We start from the raw sequence: 6727 nt of genomic DNA on the forward strand, positions 1-6727 counted from the left end.
CCAGACCCAAAAAGTTTGAGAACCCCTGTCCTAGATGCCTGCCAAGGGAGGGGTTGTCCAACATGGAGGAGACCCTGCAGACCCAGGACACACTGGAGACACATGTTTTTCAGATGGACACTGGAGTCCTCCCAGAAAAGCTGGTAGAGGTTGCTGGGGAAAGAGAGGTCTGGGCCTCCCTGCTCAAGCTGCTGCCCACGCAACCTGACTCTGGAACAAGTGTACAAATCAACAACATCGGGTAGATGTAAGGATGGAGAGATGATTGCCATAAAACTAAGAAATTTATTCAGTAAATATGTTAACACCATTAGCATAAAGGTGACTCGGCTCATTTGCATTAACCTACACGATCACTTGAAGTTCTTGCCTCCAGTGTGGTCTGCAATTAAATGGCTAACACTCTGACTTCACCACAACACGGCAATAAATTTGCTTTTCTGTAAGCTTCTATTAATCTGGCACAAAGGTCTCTTTTGTTGTGCTCAACAATGCAGTCTTATGGAGTCCATTAGGCCTGTGTGTGGATGAATGACACTGTTCATTTTTATGTGTCAAAGATGTTGATGTGCGACCCGCCCAGCAGACAGTGTCATGGTTATCACGTTTGCATTAATTATGAAACAAAGAAAGCTTTGTCAGGCCTCTGGTTTTGTTAACAAGCCCACTGGTGGTTCTGGGTTGGGCTTTGTTGGCTCCGGAGCAGAAGTCACGACCTCGGGGTTGCTGCTCTGAGACCAGCTTCAGCCCCTTTAGTTTTTTTTGTTTACACCTAAGGAAACAAACTGATTGCACAATATGATTTATGCTCTTTCATAACCTGATAGTGCTRTTTGACTTTCGCAGACATGCGACRAATAAAGATSTATACTGTTTTGATGTGCTGCATTTGAATTGTCAGACAATGAAGCAGCTGCTGGATGACGTTYTGGTTGGTTCAAAGTGTTTAAATACTGCATCTGTGTAGGATACTTCTGTGGGCGTCGACGGCGTCTGTGTATCCCCATCAGCTTGAACTCTAATAAAAAGCGGAGCCTGCAGTCAGTGGAGATTTTGCGAATCCAGAAAGTCCCACACCACAGCTATTTCACACCCACATACTTCTTCTAATCTTATCGCTCTGCTGGCTCGGAGGCTTTAAAGTGTACGGACTGTGTGTTCTCAGAACGTGGGGCAACCGTATTYATGTTTTAGTTTGATTGAGTGGGTGTTTTTGTCTGATTTTTATTTTTTGCACCAAAAGTTGCAAAGATAAATATGATACGTGTCGTCCTTCAGGTCACTTATGTCTTGTATGAACTTTGTGCTTGTGAACAACTGTGAAGACTGGTGTTTAAGAGAGAATGTGCTTCGCTACCTTAATGTGGCTTGTCCTCCAAGCTGTATGTAGTTTTTGGCTCAGAGATTAATCAGAATCCAGACTTCCTTTGAGGAAAAAAAGAAAAAAAACTTCAAATATTACTAAGAAAAAAAACCTCAACAGATGAGAGAAAGAAAGGGGGTAAAATCCCTCTTCTGTCTCATGGGAATCACTCTCAGCACTCTTACTAAATCAGATGGTTGGGAGGTCTGTGCTGAGCCAGACTTTTAGACTTTACAGTGAGCAGCCTTAAAAGTTYGCCCTACTGATGATCTTCAGCCATCATGGACTGCTGTCATTTTATGGACGTTTGATAGGTAAAAAGCCAGTAAAAGATCTGACTCAGCGTTGTTGCTTTCTGTTCCAATAGGAATATCATGTTGTTTGGAAAGTTAACCACTGTATCTTCCTACCACACACATATAGTATACCATCAGAAAATTATTTGGTTAAAGTGGAAGTTCAGAGCTCAGATTGTTCAAACAGGGCAGGGAAAAGGGGAAAGAACGTTGGACCAGATGGAATTGGTTATTAAAGGGATCCATGATTAGTTGTAACATTAGACTTTATTTAATAAACATATATATTTAACTGTAAAATAAAGACTGTAAAAATACTGTAGGCTGTTTAGTTTTTATCATTTTTAACTAAATGTTTAAAAATATATTACACAGGTGAGGCCATTTATTTACACGTTAAGTATTCTGGGTAAAAAGGTAGCGCAACTGTGTTTGCTGCATGACTGGTCTTAACTGTCCCCTCCCCTGAATGTACAGCACCTTGTGAATTTATTTCTGTGAAAGGCGCTATATAAATAAAACTTTACTTACTTACTGACTCAAATGATGACGTGGATAGGTCATCGGTGTGAGCGAGCTATATCCACCCTGAAGGTTAATCTTGGACAATATCTGACGATCGGCTCTTTTAAATGAAACCAGAGAGCGTTGACAGAGAGGAGAAGGTAGAAATGACTCAGCCTGTAACTGAAAATATAGATGGAGGACAACAGAGCTGCTTCATGGAAGAAGAACCTCAGCTTAGCCTGTTAGCTTTAGCGTTAACCCCGACACTATCACCATATATATGTATTAGCTCAGCGTTACACATTCTCCTCTCATCACTGAGGTCCTCCATCCACATGACAGAGAGGGGAACGCAAAAATGACTCAGCCTGCAACTGAAAATATGGATGGAGAACCTCAGTTTAGCGCCGAGCTAATACATATAAGGCAACATAGCGTTGGTGTTAGTGCGAAGGCTAACAGGCTAAGCTGAGGTTCTTATTCCGTGAAGCAGTTCTGTTGTCCTCCATCTATATTTTCAGTTACAGGCTGAGTCGTTTCTACCTTCTCCTCTCTGTCAACGCTCTCTGGTTTCATTTAAAAGAGTCGATCATCAGATATTGTCCAAGATTAACCTTCAGGGTGGATATAGCTCGCTCACACCGAGGACCTATCCACGTCATCATTTACCCAGAATGCTTTGTGTGTAAATAAAATGGTTCCGTCCGTGTTAAAATATATTCTAAAAAATTTACAAAACTAAACAGTATTTTTACAGTCTTTACTTTACAGTTAAAATAAAGGTTTATCAAATAAAGTCTAATGTTACAACTAATCATGGATCCATAGGCATTAAAATATTTATATTTTTATATATCTATTTGTATAATTATAAGGCATTAAAAGTAGTATGTCATTATGGTTTACAAATTTAATCAACAACTGAGTTTACCTGTTATTCAACCAATCTACCTAACAAATTCACATAGTCCTGAATAACGAACTAAATGAAATTATCTACTTATAAAACCGTTTTAAAACATATAGATGATCACATCGAAAAGCTTTTAGTCCCTACAGRAACTAACAAATCTGGTTTCTACCAGTACAAATTTGGGGCCTGTCCTCAGAAACTTGTTCAACAGTCACAAGACAGAAACAAACTTTTACCAGACCTGGCAGTAAACTAGTTCAGCATTTCAAAACAGCATCAAAGAAGCCAAGGTCAATCATTTCACCTAGAAAAGACACCCATGAAACCTGCTCAGACTGAATCACAGCAGCCCTAGAGATGTGATGTTGGCAAATGAAATTTTGAACGCCTCTTTAAAACGAACAATGGGAACTGAATCACAGATATTTTAGAGCCATTGAGACTTGTTGGTCAACAAAACGATACCCAGCCTCTTGATGTAAAATGTTGCTCTTTTCTTCCATCAACTGAAGAACTTCCTTCTCTGCGATTGTTGAATTGTTTCAAGTGAAGCTTTTCTCCAGCATTTCGTCCATTAATTTACATGACAGCAATCGTTTTCTCTGAAACCAAAGCTTTTTGCATCAGGTTTCTATTTATTCATTTCATTTTAAAAAACAAAACAAAACACATTACATACAACAAAACAACACAAATCAAACAAAATGAAAGGCAGCACATGGAAACCACACATGGACGGCTGCAGTCAATAGTTTTTCTGTGCTTGTGTCAGTAACGGGGGATAGCAGAGTGCTGTTTACTCTCTTTACAAGTAGGAGTGACCAAACTTCATTTTTGGTCCAAACCACGTTTCATGAATTCACCATTTTGGATGCGTCTCTTTCCATACTCCAAACTGAAGTGTCTGCCCAGACGTGTGTCATTGAAATGCAAAAATCACAGCACCAGCTAGTGCCCTGGCATGGAAACTACAGCGGGTTAAACCAACACCAGCACTGTGTAATTGTGTAACTTTTAGACTATCAACATTGGAAAAATGTTAATTTCCAGAAATGGGTAACGTGTGTTTTTGCTGTGAGGTGAGTGACTTCCTAGAGATAAGTAAGGGGGTTTCTTTTGTAGCATAAAATGTCCTTGCAAAAAAAAACTTATCTCTCTGCTACGTCAAACACAGCAGATTTCTTAACATCTTGTGGAGTATGCATCCAGGTTAAGATATTAATGATTTATTACTTCTCTACTGAAACCACACTTCAGAATACCTCAACTATCCCTTTAAGAACTTAAGCGTATTGATAGGAAGGACATTTCCCCTCTTATAAAGGCCTTAGATTTACAGCGCTGCACTGTCATAGCACTATAGTTTTCCTGGGCTTTTAATTGCAGATGAAATATATGTCTTTTGACCTCATGCAGATTTAATGGAGTGAGCTGTGGAGCATAAAACTCGCTGACGCACAGCTTTTTCCAAGTCTGCTAAAAGCCCCTGAGAACAGGGGCAACCTTTTATTTTTACTTATGGATAACCCATCTACCACCCAGCTGCAGATGACTCAGTCAGTAACGCAGCACACAGACACCTGGAGGTTAAATATAGGATAAAGTTTTCCCTTTTCCCACATGGCTTGAGTGGGGGTGGAAGGCAGGGGATTTTTGACCCCCTGCTTCTGCGTTTCTGCGCTGAGTCACAGTTGGACGGGGAGGGTGGGTGGGATTGTGCCTCGGAGGGTTACCAGACTATAGTTTTCTGCTCCGTCCTTCTCTACGCCCACATTATCCCAGGAMTTGTTTTTTCCATAGGCCCTGAAAGCACAGAGATCCCTCAGGGGACTGTGAAAGTAATTCATCAGCAGCACAAACAGAAGGTAGGATGGATACAAAAAGAAAAGAGACACCGTCACACACCACACATACAAAAAACGGCTGTCTCAAAATGATAGAGAGCAAGGAAATATTGAATTGGAGTAGAAAGTGTTGTGTTATAAGACATGTCAGAGCAGTTTCACTTTTTGTTGAGGATGAATTTATAGCATGTTAGCCAAAAAAAATCTTAAAAATTTGAGGGGTTGATATTTTGAAACAGTTCAGATTTATTTTGTAGTCTTGACAAATCTTCTTTTGTCCTCCACTTAGTTTTTTTAAGCACAAAACACATGTGTCACATTAAGGTAGAAGGACAGGATGATGATTGAAAACAAAAGTTGGATCGTTTGAGAGACTTCCAGAAAGCCTGAAGAACAAATGATTGCGACCACTTTAAAAGATAATAAGAAAGTCTGGGCTTCTCAGAGGGAAAATATGAAACCTTCAAATATTGCACAGAACTGTACTTTGTATTTTATACCTCAAACAGCACATATCATAACTGCTGGATATTTCAAGAACTCCATTTTCACAACATATCAAAGTCGAGACAGCAAAGAACTCTGGGATTTGTAAAAAAAAAAAGGATGCTGAGATCTATGAGATTCAAAGTATTTGTATCCATTCTGATATCACTCAAGGTTGGGAAGTACCTGGATTATTAGCTCTTTGCACCTGTTTGCTTCCCTGTTAGTGCCACAATCTTGGGATTTCACAAACAGTTGAGAGATGTTCCTTTCTTTTGTTTTTCCTCCTCAAATGCAGACACAAACGCAGGCTTTGCTTTTTCACCAAGATGATGAAGAACGAGCAAAGGGGAGGAGTGCAGCAGGTTGGCAAACATGCACTCAAGAAGGTGGGCTGAATGTGTGACATGTCTCGTGGTAAGTCATTATGTCACTGTGTAAGGTTGTATGTAGTGACATATAGGCCAAATCACATAAACTAACTGTTCAAAACTGAACAACTCTTTAAACCAGGGGTGTCTAACTCAGTTTTATTATGGTGGTCCTCAAAGGGCCTGTAACTTTGACTAAACAGGAAATATCACATTCTTTGTCTCTTTACTACTGAGCACTGCCAACAAATAGTAACTGAGCTCTATGTGGTATGTTGTGCATAGAAACAGCATTTTGACACGACTTCTTATAAACACTGACAAGTACTACGTGTTCTATTGACTAAATGTGAAATAAATAATACAGAAATACTATTAAAAGTAAAAGTATGTGAGTTTTACTTACTGTTGAGTTGTGGTGAGTAGCCGACATCTTGAATTCTGAACTATCCCACTTTCTAACAGGGRATTCCCACCGGAGGAYGTGTTCCAAGTTAAATTTTATGACTTGTAAATTGGAAATTCCGACTTCCCAGTACAACGGGGTCACAGCAAAAGTGCTGTGATCAAGATTTTACGCTGYAAATTACCAGTTACCTTTGAACCCTGTGCACCYCCACCTATGGTGTAATGTTGTTCTATTGCAGATAAAATGTGCATAATGGGAGATGTAGTTTATGGTCAATGGTGGCTGTAAAGCAGCTCATTTTAAAACATCTTTGAAACACTGAAGGAGCTGTAAAGCTGATCTTTAACTTCCTGTTGTATTTGCCACTGTTTCATTCAGGTGTTTTCACCTCTTCACACACACCTGCTCTGCATCAGCTAATGTACCCAGCTGTTCACACTCAGTAATCACTCCTCCCAGAGTAAATTCCTAATTTTCCTGTCCAGCTCATGGAGAGCTCCAGCAGAGAGGCAGGAGACACCCTGGACAGGTCCATCTC

Source organism: Austrofundulus limnaeus, unplaced genomic scaffold (assembly GCF_001266775.1).
Source record: "Austrofundulus limnaeus strain Quisiro unplaced genomic scaffold, Austrofundulus_limnaeus-1.0 Scaffold76, whole genome shotgun sequence".
Taxonomy (NCBI): Eukaryota; Metazoa; Chordata; class Actinopteri; order Cyprinodontiformes; family Rivulidae; genus Austrofundulus; species Austrofundulus limnaeus.